This window comes from Taudactylus pleione, unplaced genomic scaffold (genome assembly GCF_031769625.1).
Source record: "Taudactylus pleione unplaced genomic scaffold, aTauple2 ptg000537l, whole genome shotgun sequence".
Lineage (NCBI taxonomy): Eukaryota > Metazoa > Chordata > Amphibia > Anura > Myobatrachidae > Taudactylus > Taudactylus pleione.
The window spans coordinates 1,990,511-2,008,259 of NW_028284939.1; the positions used below are offsets into that span (position 1 = coordinate 1,990,511).

The window sequence follows — 17,749 nt, forward strand, 5'->3', positions numbered from 1 at the left end:
CTGGTTGGTTTACAGATAAATTATTAATGCTGCCCATGTAGGGGCCACCTGCTCTGTGGATTGGTTAGTAGCCTTACAGAAGGCTGATTCTATGGGCCTGATTCAGAGCGGGACGCAATTAGCGTTCGCTCGTCCTGAAAATAGGGATGGCTATTCAAATGAACCGTTCGCTGTTTGCGGTCTGTGACGCCTCTAGGTCTGAACGAGCGAACAAAACTGGCAGTCGTTTTTTGGGAAACTATGCCCCCTGGCCGCTCGCATCCTACATCATGTCCGCTATTTATTAGATTAATCGAGTACATCGACCAGGGTATGAACTGCTCGCTATTCTTGGGGTTGGTTTTTGCTACCACAATTTTGCGAGCAGTTCTGGCTATAAAATAACCCAGTGACGTGGTCAATGACGCTGTTGTTTTAATTATGCACACCCATAAAACGCCCGTTTTGACCTTTAAGCACGCCTGCGATCGGATCTCCACTCCCCGTTTTCAAGCACCTTCCCCTGTTACCACCCACATACGCCTCATTCTGTCACTCAAATTATCAGGCATTCGCTATTTTGCGAGCACATGAATTTCGACCGCACTGACTGGTTCACGCATGCGTATAACGATCCGTACGCATGCGCAGTTGGGCAAACATCGCTCGGAGCGAACGAGCGGCCGCTTACGAGTGGCTCTGAATCAGGCCCAATATTTGTATGTAGAGATCTTGGCCGTTTCTAGGGGTAGATGAGCTGTGCAATCGCACGGGGTACCCCGCCCCCAACCCCTGCTGGCTAGGACCGGGAGGACTACACTAACCTCCTGAGTTTCACCTCCCCTGCTGCCTCTACTCGCACAGCGTGACGTGACAACATCATGTCGCACGCAAGCACACTCTGAGAGCAGAGGACCGGTTACAGCTAGATCCCCTTCTGTAGATGCACCCTGACGTCATCAGTTACTGTCCAACATCATTCCCTACCATCCACGTGGCCATAGTGGGGGGAATATAATCTTGTGGCGAGCCACCGAGCCCGAAGTGTAGCGAGCTTAGTGATCCTGTGTGGGGACAACTTTCTTCTTTTGGTGGACAGTATGGGCAGAAAACTTCACTTCCGCCCTCACTTACGTCACTTTCAGGTACAAAATCCGAAGGGGAAATATACCTTACCGCAGAGGACCAACACGCTGCACAAAAGAGCCTAAGAAGAAGCTCAGAGGAAGGGACTGGAAGCACACGGAGCAGCACTGTAGGAAGAGAAGCCAAGCAGCAAGAAAGCAAGCAGGAGGAGGTAAGTGTGCATTGCGCTGGTGGCTGGGGAGACAGAGGATGATGCAGAGAGACATGGGGAGTCTGGCTGATTGACAAACAGGAAGAGGTTGGCTGATTGACACACAGCGATAGGCTGGTTGATTGACACAGGGGGAGGCTGAGGGGGTGGCTGAGGGGCACAGGGGAGGGATTGAGGCTGAGAGACACAGGAGACTAGAAAGACAGGAGGCTTGAGTGATGGGACAGGGGGCAGGAAGGTGGAGAGATGGGGCAGGAGGCTGTAAAGAAAGGAGGCTGGAGAGACACAAGGGGCAGGAGGCAAGAGGGGATACAGGGGGCAGTAAATTCCTACATAAACAGGCATCTTCTGGACCATGTGATCTCCTACATGAATAGTGAATACCGACTGAAGACACTGACTGCACGGGGAGGGTCAGTTTCCTCAGAGGTGTGATTATATGTGCTGCAGCCAGGTGAGGTTCATTATATAATAATTACTGGGGGATGGCTGGAGGGACACTAGGGGCTGGCTGGATTTCCTGCTAGACCACACCCCTTGCTGTGAGGCCACACCCCTATTTTGGTGCGCACAAGAATATTATTGATCTTGTAAATTCCCGTGGGGAGGAGGGGGGAGGCATTTTGACTGTCTAGAAACCGCCCTGGTACAGAGGAGGCTTTTGTGATCCTTATTTGTGGTCGGTGGGCTCTTGCAAGGTTGACCTTGCTCTGTGACATCTGCCACAGGAATGCCAATGTCCTGCATTAACACGGTGGATAAGCCTAGGAGCATAGATCTCTTCAGAGGCAGCTAGGGTCCCCAACTTGAGGCAGTTGAAGGGAGCTTGAACAAAAATCATGATAGACATGTCGACATCTGCTGCTTGTAAGGGCAATAGGTTCCTGCGCAGCTCCACCTTTATTCTTCAGTTACTTATACAAATAGAACAACAGAATATACACCAAGAAAACATTATAATATTGTAACACAACAAAAAGGACTTTAGTCTCTCATACCCCTTTTCCACTAGCCCCAAAATCCAGAGTTATTGCACGTAAGCGCGCATCAACTTGGGATTTTTGTCAGTGGAAATGGGCCAACCTGGGTCCAGTGTCCTGGGAATCCAAACCTGATAGCTTGCAGGGTTTTACCCGGTAAGGACCCGGCTAGGGTTCAGTGGAAACAGGTAAACCTACAAGCGCCACCAGAAGGGTTCCACTGCATGTCAGTGACGTTTCTCCCATAGTACCGAGCGGGAGGACAGAGGAGTGGGCAGCATCGGGCAAGGCAGGAACCGGGATTCAGGTAAGTGACTGGGGGCACTGCATAGGGGGAAATACTACTGGGGACACTGCATATGGGGGGACCACTACTGGGGGGCACTGTATAAGGGGCACTATTGGGGGCACTGTATCAGGGGCACTGCATAGGGGAGACTGTATAATGGGCACTACTGGGGGCACTGTATCAGTGGCACTGCAAAAGGGGGACCACTACTGGGGACACTGCATAGGGGGGATTGTATAAGGGGCACTTCTGGGGGCACTGTTACAAAGGGCTCTACTGGGGGCACAAGTACATGGGGCACTGCTACTGGGGACATTGCATAAGGAGCACTACTACAGTGGGCTTTGCAAGAGGGGCACTACTACTGGGGGCATTAAGGTGCATATGGAATGGAAAGGAATATTCCCAGAGTGACGAGAAACGGGGGTTGTCATGTTGACATGCCCCCATTTTCAGTGTCCAGACCCCTTGTGGCATGTGGCTATGCCCACTTTTCGGCACGCGCAGATGGGGAGGGGCTCCGTTTTTCATCTTGCCCTGGGCTCCAAATACACTAGTTATGCCACTGTCCCGGAACAACTCGGGTAGGCGCCACAGTGTGAAAGGGGCTGTCCCGGTTCTGAACCAGTTTGGAACCATGTCCCTGTTTCAGAGCCGCTCGCTGCCGCTGCCCACTCACAGGGATTGTGGCCATTATTTTTGTTTTTTGTTCTCCGGCTGCTCGCAAAGCTGTGGGAGACCTCCCACAGCTTGTGCGAGTGGCCTGGAGACCATCACGATAATCGCGACCATCAGCCTTGCGACGAGACCCTACGGTAGGGTCTAGGCTGCCGCAAGGCCGAGTGGACTCCCTGCTCTAACAGAGCAGGAAGGCCACTACTGACATCAGTAGTGATGTCAGTAAGACCTCCCTACAAACGCCAGGCGTTCCTAAGGGAACGCCTGCGTTTGTCCAGCCACCCCCCCTACCCGCCCACAAAACGGGGCTAGCTGTCACTCACCATCGACAGCCGCCCCATCTTGTTGCGAGCCCCGTAGCGACTGAACTTCAGTCACTCGGTGGGGCTTGCGCACGCCATTCGCGGCGCATGTGCAGTGCATAAACATCGGGCTGCTTGCGAGCGGCTCTGAATCAGGGCCCACGTTCCAAATCCCGAGTCAGACTCGAGACAAATGTAAAAGAGGTATTAGTCATTTGCAAACCATGCAGACGCTCTAGTGACTGCTTGTATACAGAATCTGGGGTTATTACCTGGGGAGAATTCAGGGTGCTGTAAAACTGGTTAAAGCAATTGATTGTATTCTGAGATATTTAAAAAAATCGATGTGAAGTCCTGCCGAGATCAGTGATGTAATAAGTGGAAGAAAATTTGCCTGTGCTGAAGGTGCAATCCAATGTAATATTTGCAACAGTAAAATGGACAAATGTTTCCCTAGGGACCACCCATGACTTATCCATGTGGACTTCGCAATAAAGTGCGCAGTTCTGTGTCTGCAACATGCTCGCTAATCATCAGAATGCTCTTAATTGCTATTACAAAACATATGAAAAGAAAAGATGGCTGTAGAATTCAGTGAAGCCAACACTTTAGTGACTTTCGGGGTGGACACTCTCAGCAATGTGGCATCATCCGGCAGCATGAAAATAAAAACGGAAATGATTTCATTAACGTACATTTTTCTTAGCGTTAAGCCTATTTTAATGAGCCTACACTCTTACTGCAAAGCGAACCAGCGGTGCGACAAAAACTATACCAGCAAGCACAGGGTTATAGCTTCCTCCATCATCTCCATACCAGACTTGTATATTTATGTGACTATTGTTAGTAATCGCTAATTGGGTTTGATTAGCTCCGTCATTAATATTCTGTCCATAATTTAACATGCTTCAATAAAATACCATAAAGTTGTATAGTGATTAGATTTCAGGAATATGTGTTTTGCAATTAAGTTGCTCTTGATTTTGATATGCAGATTAGGAAATGGTGGTCTCATTTAAGGGGAAAAAAATTGCCCTTATTAACTCTGCAGCATACTCTGAAGATTAGTGGAAAAAAAACACATTTTCCTTTCTGTATGTGCTAGTTAAATGTATTTCAATCAAGTCTATGTGGGCAAATCAGATGTGATTAGTTTAAGTTCACAGTCATCCTATCTAAATGAATAATGTGTCACCTAACATTGCAAAAATGTGATTAATAGTTTATCAGTTAATTAAAAATGATGTTTCGGGGATTTTTTTTTTCTTTCCTATTTTGCTTTTTTATAGAGAATTGCAATGTAGGTATTATACGTGTTAATCATAAATGCTAATTTATTTTTCTGCTTAAATTATTTTATTTTTTTTGCTGTGCATCCAAGGAATTAGAATTTATATATTTTAGTAGTTTGATCTGTGAGGTTAAAATAGATTATATTTTCAGGGATGGAGTTTTTTTTTTCTTTTAAAAACATGCTAATTTATTAATAATATATAAATATTTTTTTTTTTATTATTTTTTTATTTTTTTATTAATACTGCTTTTTAGACCTAAATTCCGGGTCTGACTCGGAGGTTGGAACAGGGTTCCAATCCGGCTCAGACCCGGAATTTCCCCGGCGTCGACCCAGGATATTCCTGAGCCGGAGCCATTCACACCGGAGCCGGGTCTGCAGAGACCCGGCTTCTCTGGCGTTGAAGTGGCCGCTCGGAGATGACGTCATCTCCAAGCGCCACTGAAGCCGGCCAATCGGCAGGCATGCGGCACAATCCAGGTCACCGTGGCCCGGATCGCGCCGTCTACACTGCAGGGTTTCACGGGATATTCCTGCGTTTAACCCTGCAAATTACCTTCCCCCTTTTACACCAAGGAGCTACCCGGGTTAACCCTACAATAACTCGGGTTTTAGCTCTGGTGTAAAAGAGGTATAACTATATATACATGTAATTTGCCATGTAAAACATATGTAGATACTAGATAGTAGTGCTTAGAGCTCATTTGTACAAACGTATGACTCTCCCGACGGTCAGGTTTGGATAAGGTCAGACCGGAGCAATTTGCTACAAAAATACGGATCTCTGGGTCGCAAAGGTCTCAAACTCCAGGAACTGTTTTGACTTTCTGGAGCTGATCCTGAGTCACACACCACACAGAAAATGGCTGTAATTGTGGGCACCGGCGGAAGCCCGATTTACCGTTTTATGCCAATGCGATATTTTGTAGGGCTAATGCGGGGGTTTGTGCATCTGCAAGCGTAAACCCACCAGCGCCGCAACCGTCAGTATTTTAGTATCAGCACTTGCACCAGCCCCATGGCAGGGGCAAGTGATCGGCCATACAGTCTTCCCTTCCCTGTACGCACCACTCGAATAGCACTGAGATTTAGATACGTGCCACAACACTACCACAAGACAGGGTGGTTCTGTGCCCGCTCTTTGCTGCCTCCCAAAACGGACAATATAACGGAAAGACGGATCCTCCAAGTTCCAAGTGACTCAAAATAGGATGTGTCCATGTGCCAATTTGCAGCTGCGCACTTGCGTTCTTGTACAGAGATCCGTTAAATGGAATTCATTATGAAAGTAATGCATCGTCTAATTCAGAGGTTCTCAAACTCGGTCCTCAGGACCCCACACAGGTCACGTTTTCCAGGTCACCCAGCAGGTGCACAGGTGTAGTCATTACTCACTGACATATTTTAAAAGATCCACAGGTGGAGCTAATTATTTCTAGAGATGAGCGGTTCGGATTCTGTGGAATCCGAACCGCTCCGAACATTGGGGATCCGAGTCCACCCGAACCCTGTTCGGGTGTTCACCGCCTGACTCGGATCCCCGTTCGGGGCCGAACGGCGGCCGTCTGAGGCCGGATTCTCACTAGAGAATCCGACATCAGGTCTCCTCGCGTGTAGGGCAGAGCGCAGTGATAGCGCTCTGCCCTACACAGACACAGACACACAGCCGCCAGCGGCAGCTGTGTGTTTGTTACAGCAGCCAATGAGAGTCACACAGACTCTCATTGGCTGCTGCACGGAGGGAGCCGGCTGGAGCTCACACATGAGCTCCGTCTTCCGGCTCCCTCCTCAGCGTGTGACAGAGCGGACGGCGCGGGAGCGGGGATACAGGTAAGTTTTATTTTTTTTATTTTTTTACTTGTCAAAGGTCCGGGGGCGCTACTGGGGGGGGGGGTCTGCACTACTGGGGGGGTCTGCTACTGGGGGGGGGGCTATACTACTGGGGGGGCCATACTACAGAGGGGCCTGCTACTGGGGGGGCTATACTACTGGGGGGGGGTCTGCACTACTGGGGGGGGTCTGCTACTGGGGGAGGCAATACTACTGGGGGGGCCATACTACAGAGGGGCCTGCTACTGGGGGGGGCTATACTACTGGGGGGGGTCTGCTACTGGGGGGGCCATACTACTGGGGGGGATCTGCACTATTGGGGGGCCATACTACAGAGGGGCCTGCTACTGGGGGGGGCTATACTACTGGGGGGGTCTGCACTACTGGGGGGGGTCTGCTACTGGGCAGGGCTATACTACTGGGGGGGCCATACTACAGAGGGGCCTGCTACTGGGGGGGCTATACTACTGGGGGGGGTCTGCTACTGGGGGGGCCATACTACTGAGGGGCCTGCTACTGGGGGGGCCATACTACTGGGGGGGCCTACTACAGGGGGGGCCATACTACAGGGGGGGGGCCATACTACAGGGGGGGCTACTACTGGAGCAGCCTACTACTGGGGGGGCCTGCTACTGGGGCAGCCTACTACTGGGGGAGCCATACTACTGGGGGGGCATACTACTGGGTGGCATGCTAATGGGGGGCATACTACTGGGGGGGCCTGCTAATGGGGGACATACTACTGGGGGGGCCTGCTAATGGGGGGCATACTACTGGGGAGCATTCAACTGGGGGCACTGCATAGTGGACCGTACTACTAAGGGGACTGCATAGGGGGCACCACTGCTGGGGGACATTGTGTAAGGGACACCGCTACTGTGGGCATTGTGTAAAAGGGTCACTACTGTGGGCATTGTGTAAAAGGGGCACTACTGTGTGTCGTAACATAAATAAGAGACACTACTTTATGGTGTAATGTGAATCAGGCCCTATGTGCGGTGTAATGCTAATAAGATTGTGCACTGTGACTCCTAGGGCCGTAGCCCACTTTGTAAACAAGTACTGTGACTCTGCTGGCCGTACCCCACTGGGTGGGTGCACTACTTTTCATTTCTGCCACTGCTGTGTGGCAATGTGTCATAGATGTGCTTTATACTGTGGTGTCTGTGTCGTTGTGCCGCTGCTTTGTCGCTTAGTAACCAGTCAGCTCACTGCAACCTTTGGCCAATAATGTTGAAAACAATATTATAAGCTGTGATATGGTCTAAATTGACTGGAAATTAATGTTATTGAGGTTAATAATACTCTAGGAAGAAAAAAAAGACCAATTTATGTGATTTTAGCTTTTTTTGTCAATTTTTGTAAAAAAATCCAAATCCAAATCCAAATCCAAAGCCAGTCACCGCAGTTTGGCAAATCCAAATCCAAATCCAAAACCGGACGACGAATTAGAACCAAATCCAAATCCAAATCCGGCAAAAATGGTCCGGCGCACATCCCTAATTATTTCACTTGTGATTCTGTGAGGAGACCTGGAAAAAATGCACTGTTTGGGGTCCTGAGGACCGAGTTTGAGAACCTGTGGTCTAATTTATCTGTACTGCAGTCTATACATATGCTAAGAGCCAATGACATCACAGAGGTATATTAGGGGCACATGTAATGAAGTCTGCCATTTTGAGGGTTTTAAAATGCAATAGAAACCAGTGAGGGCGGGCGAGACAGGTCCCCCCCTCTCTGACAAAGTGTAGCCTCATTGGAGATTTCAGTTCTGGAATAACAATTGAAGCTACGCAATCGGGGAGGTTGCGAAATTTCCTGAAATGTTCTCATAAATGTGTGTTTTATTGATATTTACTTAATTGGAAGAGTTTATTTATATATATATATATATATACCACATTTACTAAAAGTTATTTAAATACAATTTAAATACAAAGGTGTCAGTTGTGATATCAATAGATCCCATTTTAAAGATGGCAGCGTACCTGAGTTTGCCGTCTGTGTGGCACATCATCACTTCTGTTACGGCAGAGCGGACTGAATGCAGGCAGCAGACTCGTTCACCCAAGCTACAGAAAGGGCATATATTAGCCATCATTTTATGTAAATATCAATTCTATTACTGGATTGACCTTCAGTCACATCACATTTGAAGCCCAAACTTGAGTAAGTACAACGCAGTTGCCCCAGCTGAAGTCTCTCCCTTTTAACCTCACATTTTGATAATATATGTTAATCCGCCCATGAGAATGTTGTGATAATTGTAGGATCTCTTTCTCCTGAACGGGCGAAGCTCAGATGGAGGTTTCGCCACATGCGCCAGTCTGCGTCTGACAATTGTTAAAGACCTCACCACATACAGATAAAGATTAAGGGTAGTGTTAGCATTTACACAAATAATCTGAGATTACTGAATATTGAGCAGCGTCATGTAAAGAATATTCTCGGAGCATTGTCTGGAAATTAGCAGGTGCCAGTGTCACAGTAAGATCCGGGTGGTGTATTTTGGTCGACAGACATCACCACTTGTGTGAATCGCAGCTGACCGCCAACTATCATTCTGCCAGCCTGGAAATCCCACCCTGGTGACAATTTCATTAGTGCATTTATCCATATTCCTGATAATGATCTGATCATTTTTGCTGAGTTTAGGAGAAATCCAGCAGAATAAACCATGAAACAGCTTGGATGCATAAACTTTCTTCCCTATGAAAATGCATTGACCAGGAGTTCCAAGGGGACCCTAGTGCCAAGAAGCCACGCCCCCAAGATGGTACGTGCAGCTTCCACAGTTGTTCCCCTGCACTGAACGCGGCTACCGGAACGGGCATGAAATACCGCCGGTTCGTTCGATTCCCGTCAGCGGCAGCCCGACAGGAGCAGAGTGCGACGCAGCGGAAGCCCGACAGCGCTGGAAATCCCGATCGTGGCAAGGTAAGTATCCACTAACCTAACCCCCCTAACCCTAACCCTCCCTAGGGGTGCCTAACCCTAACTTCCCCCCAAGTGCCTAACCCTAACCACCCCCTTCCCCGCTACCTAAGCCTAAGTCCCCCGGGGGGTGCCTAACCCTAACCCTCGCTCCCCCTAGCCTAACCCTAACCCTCCCGGGGGGGGTACCTAACCATAAGTCCCCCCCGGGAGCCCTAAACCTGACCCTCCCCCCCGCGGCTTTCCCCACTACGATCGTGATGCCGGGCGTCGGGGAAATGCAGGGCGTCTACATCTAGACGCCCGGCATTTCACCCTTGCCGGGATAAGACAGTCGGGAAGCCGGCTGCCGGTATATAGGCAGTCGGTTTCCCGATTGCTTCCCCGGCTAACACCCCCCCTAGTACTGCGCTGGCCGACCTCTTGGCAGTCCTGGTGATAATAACGCCACAATCTTCCTGCCGCAGGGTTATAGGAGCTTCTTATTACACTAATCTTCACTCGGGGGTATCTATAATGGGTGGCAGCGTGTGCGGGGCACACGGGCCCGAGTCCAGGGGGGCCCCACACCGCACACCCTGCACCCATAGTATTACTTACCTCTCCGGAGACCCACATCGGCGGGGGTCCGGCGCTATAAAAACGACTGAAAAGTGGCCGCCACTGCCATTTTCCCGTCGTTTGCGCATGCGCAGAACAGGAAAATGGCCGCCGCAATTTTCCTGGTGGCCTCTGCATACTCTATAGACTCTGGGTGCACTCTAGTGCTCAGAGTCTATAACTCCGGCGCTGACCGCGCACAGCTCAGTGCGCTGCCGGCCACCGGGGAGAGAAAGGAGGGGGCCCGTGTCGGAGACTGCACACGGGTCCCCTCCTCTCTAGAAACGCCCCTGCCTTCACTGTAATGTATAAATCATTGCCGGGCCGCATGCAGCCTTCCTAGACGTCACCTGGTGCGCCCAAACTCCAGATTTGTTTATTATAGCTTATAACACTTGTTTAAAATGCCTGCTGATATATTATAGTCAGGTGTTTCCTTTATTAAAATTATACTTTTCATTTATGTGCTGCAATTTGAAGGTTAGAGGGCCGCACAATGTGGCCCCTGAAGTGTATCAGGTTGCCTATCACTGATTAATATGCTCTGATTGGCTAGATGATGGTCTAGCCCCTCCTACTTCCGCTGCGCACCTCTTTGTTGTTGGCTGCGATGTGCCTTGCAGAACAACACATGGCGGACATCGCGTTGAACTTAACTGCCGCCTGTGTGCTGCTGTGAATCATCTGGCTGGCCGCAGATTCTTCTAAACGTTACTATATATGCGGAAAAATAAAATGCGTCTACATAAAAACCGCAAAGTAAGAATAAAAAAACACAGCAGAGCGCAAAAAAAAATAAGGCACCCATCCGTCCCTTATTATCAACTTTAATTCTGGGCGCTTCTTCTGATGAGTAAAACGGAAAAGGCGCATTTTAAAAAAAAAGAAAAAAAGAAAAAAACACCTGCGTGGAAATAATCCGTTTACTCCTTCTGCAATTTGTTTTTCTGCTCATTTGTCTTTCTTTACAGACTTCGCCTCTAATTGCACGCTAGACACAATTTTTAATCTCACGTTGACAAAATGAGAAGATTTTGTTTTTGTCACTCAAAATCTAATCAGTTCAAATGTTATTTACAAAGAACAGACACAATGCATCAACCAGGTATTGTGATACAATTTGTATTATTTTCAGGTTCTGGAGTGATAATACTACATTAGGTTTTTAATAACCTTGGACGGTGCAGCATTAACCAACCATATCCTGTTCACAAACATTAATAATTTCTCTCTTCGTGTCTGGGAAGCAAAGCTCTGCAGAGGCTGCGCGGTCTGTCCGCACTTACATAGAAAGATTATGGTGAAAACATTGTCTTTCAGAGCTGTACGTTTTATTAGGTAGGGATTAGAAGGGTAATGAAGGTAATTCAAATACGTTTTGAAATGGATAAGTTAGAAAATGATGTTTAGAATTTTATTTTACAAGTTCGCCAAGCGCACGACCCCAATCTCCCGTCCTGCGTGACGCATTTTTGCAGGACTTACAATTGCTTATCAATTTGGAGGCCGTGACCAGCCCTGATTAGGGGCAGTTGCCTGCTTTCCAGGAATTTCTGGAAGACTCACAAACTTTGGGGGTTTCTCCCAGATCCTGTGAAATGCGTGGGGCACAAGACTTGATGACATGATTCATTATGAATTGCATCATCGAGACCCCTCCCCCAGCAATGCAGGGGAAGGGAGGGGCTGTTATAATGGCTACACCCCCCCTTTACCGTGATAGGACCACTCCCTTGGACCACCTGTGGAACGGTGGATAATAGTTGGTATTTTACATTTAGTATTCAGCTCAATAACACGCAGCCTTTGATATATCAATGTGTCGAATGTAGATTTGGACCTATAATAGTCTTGTGGCTCCTTATTCCCAGACAGTTGGACAGAGGGAGGGGAGGAATAAGATGAGTATGGAAAGGGGGTGCAGCATGCCCTGGGGGGACGTTTAGGAGGCATATTGTTCGCTGGTGTAAAAATGATGCAGATGATACTAGCTGTACTACATAACCGCTTCTGATTGGCTGTTTACTTATTGATGATTATATCAAGTTGCGTCCATCTATTCCCATCACTTACAGACACTATTCTCCTATGTACATAGGCAAATGCAGGGGGGGGGGTTTCCGTATGCCTTGAAACCCCCCTCCCCAGTAAACACCATGATCACAATAGAAATAGTAATATAATAGAATTTTACTAGTGCTGCATGTTCTTCTCAGTATCACAAATGAAATAATTAGCACCACCTGTGGATCGTTTAACATGTATCAGCCAGTATTAAATAACCTGTGCACCAACTAGGAGATCTGGAAAACATGCACTGTTAGGGATGCACTGCTATAGAGCCCAATATGTACATATATGTCCAGGGTAATGCTAGGTTCTTCTGCTGCTCCTCCAGGCTCCCGGACATGCTCCAATAGTCTGGAATGGTGCCCACATCTAAAATAAAAACATTCAGCTCAGGCAGGATGGCCCTACTGCTGCATTTAATAGCTTACTGTGATCGCTGGTCCTCTATATGCTGGGATTATGACACATAATACACTTTGTATGGCGTATATTAAAGCTGGTTAAGTACTAAGGGGTCTATTTACTAAGCAGTGTTAGGAGACAGAGTGAAAAGTGATAAGAAAGTGATAAGGTGCCAGCCAATCAGCTTCCAACTGTCATTTTTCAAACACAGCATGTGAGATGACAGTTGGGAGCTGATTGGCTGGCACCTTATCACTTTCTTATCACTTTTCACTCTGTCTCCTAACACTGCTTAGTAAATAGACCCCTAATTATGCCCTCTTCATGGACTGGCCAAATCCTGCATTTGCCACTGATGTATATGATGCTAATTAGACTAAACTGTGCACGAAAATTGCAATGAAATTCTGACATTTATTGCAAACACTGCATTGTAAGGGGTACATTTACTAAGAATCTTGTTTGACTTCCCAACGTAATCGATGGACATCACCGGAATGTTTTACGATCAAAAACCCAAATTTAATAATCAGTGTATTTGACTATTTACATGTGATGGTTATACTCAGGGATTCCTGCCGTCTGTGAGATCAGTAGATTTCCCCCTTTTCAATAGACTCTGCTGACAAATCAAAGCATGAATCCGCTGGCAGTCGGCAGCGGATTCCAAGCACTGCACAGGTCAGTATAATATGTGCATGCTTTGGTGTTTAAAGATTTAAATAAAGACTAAAGAGTGCATTTATTTATTTAAAAAGTGCGTGGGGTCCCCTCCCAAACGCACAACCAGCCCCAGACCTCTCAGCCTGGTCTAGTACTGGAATATTGGGGGGAAAAAAGCGTGGAGTTTCCCCGATTTACCAGTAACTAGCAGCGGACTGAAACAGCAGGTGGGCTTACACTATAGCAGGGCTGAGAATCCTCGGAAGGTGAGGGCTCCAAAGCTAAAATGGGGACCCCCATCTTGCGGATCAACTAGCCCAAGGCTGAAAGCACAGGACTCTTCCTTGCACCCCTGAAGGCGGTGGATGTGGGAAGAATGGTGTAAAAGATTTAATATTGTACTTTACAGTGGAACTACAGGTCCCAGCAAGCCTGTCTCGGCATCCCGGCACTTGGAGAACCAGAAGTGCCAACCCACCCGGACAAAAAGGGCCAGCTGGCACCTATCGTTCCACTGTAAAAAAAATATTACAAAAACCATGGGGGACACACACCGAATGTTGAAACACGTTATTACACACACTGACACTCACACTTCATACTTACCTACACCTTGGATGGGGATCAGAGAGTACTTTCCTACGGTGTGAGCCTCCGCACTGTGGGAGGCCTTGTTACCATGGGTGTATCTATCATTTGTGCAGGTGCTGTGTACACTCTGCTCCCATTCCAAATACTTACCTCTCAGTTGGTATTACTGGTAATAGGGCACAAGAGCCACGTTTCTGGATATCTGCCCAAGTGCACTGCAGAAAGCACTGTGAAAATGGCACCCACTTTATTTTTTCTCAGAGACAAGTGCATGCACAGTAGCAGGGCCGGCTCTAGGGGTGTTCGACCAGTGCAGTCGCACAAGGGCGCCACCCCTAGAGGGCGGCACCCTTCCCCAGCATCCCGATTTCAGCCGGAGTGGCCCGCGGGTGGTCTAATTGGGAGGTTGGGGACCCCCACCGCCGCAGCTGTGCGGCGGTGCCGGACCCCCGGAGTGTGAATGGATGCCGCGCGCATGCGCGCGGCATCCATTCACTGACGGAAGAGGGCTGGGGGAAGCCCAGCCAGTGACGGATTGCTGGGCTTTACCCCCAGCCTGACGTTATTTGGGGGCGCGCGATGAGAGGGCGCCCATTCACTGACGGAAGAGGGCTGGGGGAAGCCCAGCCAGTGACGGATTGCTGGGCTTTACCCCCAGCCTGACGTTATTTGGGGCGCGCGCGATGAGAGGGCGCCATGTGAAGGGCCAGCACAGGGTGCTCTGACCCCTGGAGCCGGCCCTGCACAGTAGAATCTGGCAAGTGCTAGAATCTACTGTGGAAATCAGCGGGTGAGAGAGGGGGGCGCTTCCTGCCCGGAGGATGCACACAGGCCACTCCCTCTATTGAACCTAAACTCCTAGTTACTCCTCCTCTGCGCTCCTGGGCTCCTAGGCATGCCCAGGCACTTTGCACCCACTGCACCCCCATCTGTGCCCTCCAAACTCTAATGGTGCATACACACGGTCAGATAAAAATAACGATATAAATGATAATGATATAGTTTATATCGTTCTTTTTTTTAACCCCTCAAAAGACCAAACGATGGACGATATCGTCCATCGCCTGTGCATCATACTTACCTACATTGCTGGGCAGCTTTCCGGGAGCAGCAGGAGGGGACCTGCTGCAATCCTCTTCGGGGGGCGGGGCCAGACGATAGACGACATTAGGCCCCGCCCCCTTTACAGTAAACCCCCGCGATTGGCGGGTCCGTGAGGAGGGGGCGTGGCTAAATGACGCAATTTGCCTAATTTAGCCCCGCCCCTTCCCGACGGACCCGATAATTTCAGGTAAAATCTCCTCATCCTGCCCACTTCACTAGGAAGTGGGCGGGATGCGGGAGATATGCCTACTCTTCCAGGATCGCGGGGAGTTACCCGAAAAATCGTGAGCCTCCCGCGATTCCCGGGAGAGTAGGCATGTATGCGGTGCATGCAGGCCAACCTGGTCGATATCGACCAGGTTAGCCTGTTTGCTATAGGGACCCGCGATCATCAAATCACAGGTAGTTACGTCGTTTGTGGGTTGGTGCATGTTACTGGATGTTTGATATCGAACATCCAGGACGATCAGACAATGATATCTGATTGTTGTCTGATCGTCCCGTATGTACGAGCCATTATACAACCTGTTTCTCAGGAACAAAGGGAACCCCCACAATGTGAGAGCACATCTGCTATTCAGCAGGAACAAACATGCTATTTTGTATTTGAGAAAGTTGCCTGTATAATATCCCTTTAAGACCACTCTCCGCACTCCCCTCCTCTGTGCTGCAGAGCTCCGTTATTACTAAGCAATGCTCTCTTGGTCCATGTTTAATGTGCCATTTATGCATTTAAAATGGGGACGCGGGACAGTAAAAATGACACATGCAGCAAATTAACGTGCTCATTTTATGATGAAATGTCCCACTGTAGCTGTTTGGATCTGTGACCCTAGGCGGGAACCTCGGTGGGGCGCACAGCATTACTGAGGGAAAACAACGGCTCGCAGGCTATATTTTGCATTTTTCCAATTAAAATTTTGGTTGGAAAATAACAGCAGCATTATCATAATCAATGAGTGGCTGGGACACCACATTACCTCTGATTACACTGGGGCACAAGCCTCCATTATCTGATTGTGTAACTCATGTACACTTTCTGCACAATTACAGCACATGCACTGTGGACATGTACAGATAGTATAGGTAGGCAGGGTCTCCGCTATATTTTACAGTTATTGAAGAGTGATCGCCAAATTTACAACCCACAGACTGCAATCCACAATCTGCTGGAAAGATTTGTAGAACAAATAAAGGACATTACTGTATATACAGCAGGAAGTTTGTTATATATAGATATATATAAATATACATAATATATAGATCCACCACGGCCATAACTGTGTGGAGTTTGTATATTCTCCTTGTGCTTGCGTGGGTTTCCTTCGGGTGCTCCGGTTTCCTCCCACACTCCTAAAATATACTGATAGGTTAATTGACTCCCAACACAAATTAATCCTAGTGTGTGTGCATGTGATAGGGAATATAGATTGTAAGCTCCACTGGGGCAGGGACTGATGTGAATGGCCAAATATTCTCTGTAAAGCGCTGCGGAATATGTGTGCGCTATATAAAATAACTGGTAATAAATAATAATAGATATATATATTTATATATCTCTCTCTCTATATACATATATTGTGATAGAAGCACTGGAGAAGTATGGAATGGCTTCTATATCTGTCCCATGTCTTTTAAAACTCCCAGGAGAAGTCTGTTGGACAAAGCAGACTAGAAATATCGGCTTTTGTGAAAAGCCGGAATGGGTCCTGGGGGTGTGGCTGTGAGGAGAGGGAGGGCTCCATCCACAGGCCACTCTGGGTGTTGGGCCTTTCAGCCTGGTAGCAGGTCATTAGGCCTTGCACCTGGAAATGGCTGTGATAGGCTAGGTTTGGTTGTGGCTGAGTGTCTCATACCTGGGAGAGCAGGCCCGCAGGTTAGCTTGCTCTAAGATATTGGACCTCATTCAGAGTCGGTCGTAAGCGGCCGCTCGGTCGTATGCATCCGATGTTTCCAAACCAGCATGTGTACGGTTAGTTGTGCGCATGTGCGTACGAGACCTTGCGATCCAAAATCCTGTCGATCGTACGGCTTACGAGCAGTAAGTGGCTTCCAAAAGTTGATTGACATGAAAGGCCGTTTGTGGGTGGTGACGGGGGTGGTGGTCTGAAAACGCAGGCGTTCCTCACCGATTTCAGGGCGTTTTAGGGGCGTACATAAATTACCTGCTACGACCGACATAGAAGGCCGGAAGTAGTAAAACGTCACTCTGCGAGCAGGTTAGAGGCCTGGCTGATCGTACAGCTTAAGGTTGGGTACGTGCTCTCTCAAGCAGAGAGCAGAGTACAATCGATACTATTGAATGTTACTGATGTTCGGAGTGATGTTTCTATTTTGAGCCACACAATGCAAGCAGCTAATAATCGTTTGTTGTAGCTAATAACACTGCTAATTGGCTTGTAATTGGTTCAGCTGCGTTTGCATTAGCGAATAATAAGAATAAATAAATTTCAGGGGGATGGCTTATTCTATGCGGTATTTTGGTAATTTTTGGAGTAATTTGCACACAACACAAGCGGCCGCAACCATCAGAAGAAAATGAACAAACAGCGACTGACTGACTGACTCGATCGCTAGCTGCTATCACTCGTTAGCTAGAGGAGGTGCATTGTTCACGTATGGGCGTCACTTTGGTTACGACCGACCGGCCGTGCGATCGCTTCATTTTTCAGTTTTGCGGTCGTTAGGCTACGACCGAGCGGCCGCTTACGACAGACTCTGAATGAGGTCTACTGT

General features: G+C 48.3%; 1 long non-coding RNA gene across 2 annotated transcripts in view; it reads right to left on the bottom strand.

The window, feature by feature from the left end:
* LOC148500954 (uncharacterized) overlaps positions 1-17,749 on the bottom strand; it is a 71,013-nt gene that overhangs the window by 25,770 nt on the left and 27,494 nt on the right. For both annotated transcript variants that reach the window (XR_015870095.1, XR_015870096.1), the window contains one exon: positions 8,638-8,721. This is a non-coding gene — a long non-coding RNA (uncharacterized LOC148500954). The remainder of the gene's footprint in view (positions 1-8,637; positions 8,722-17,749) is intronic.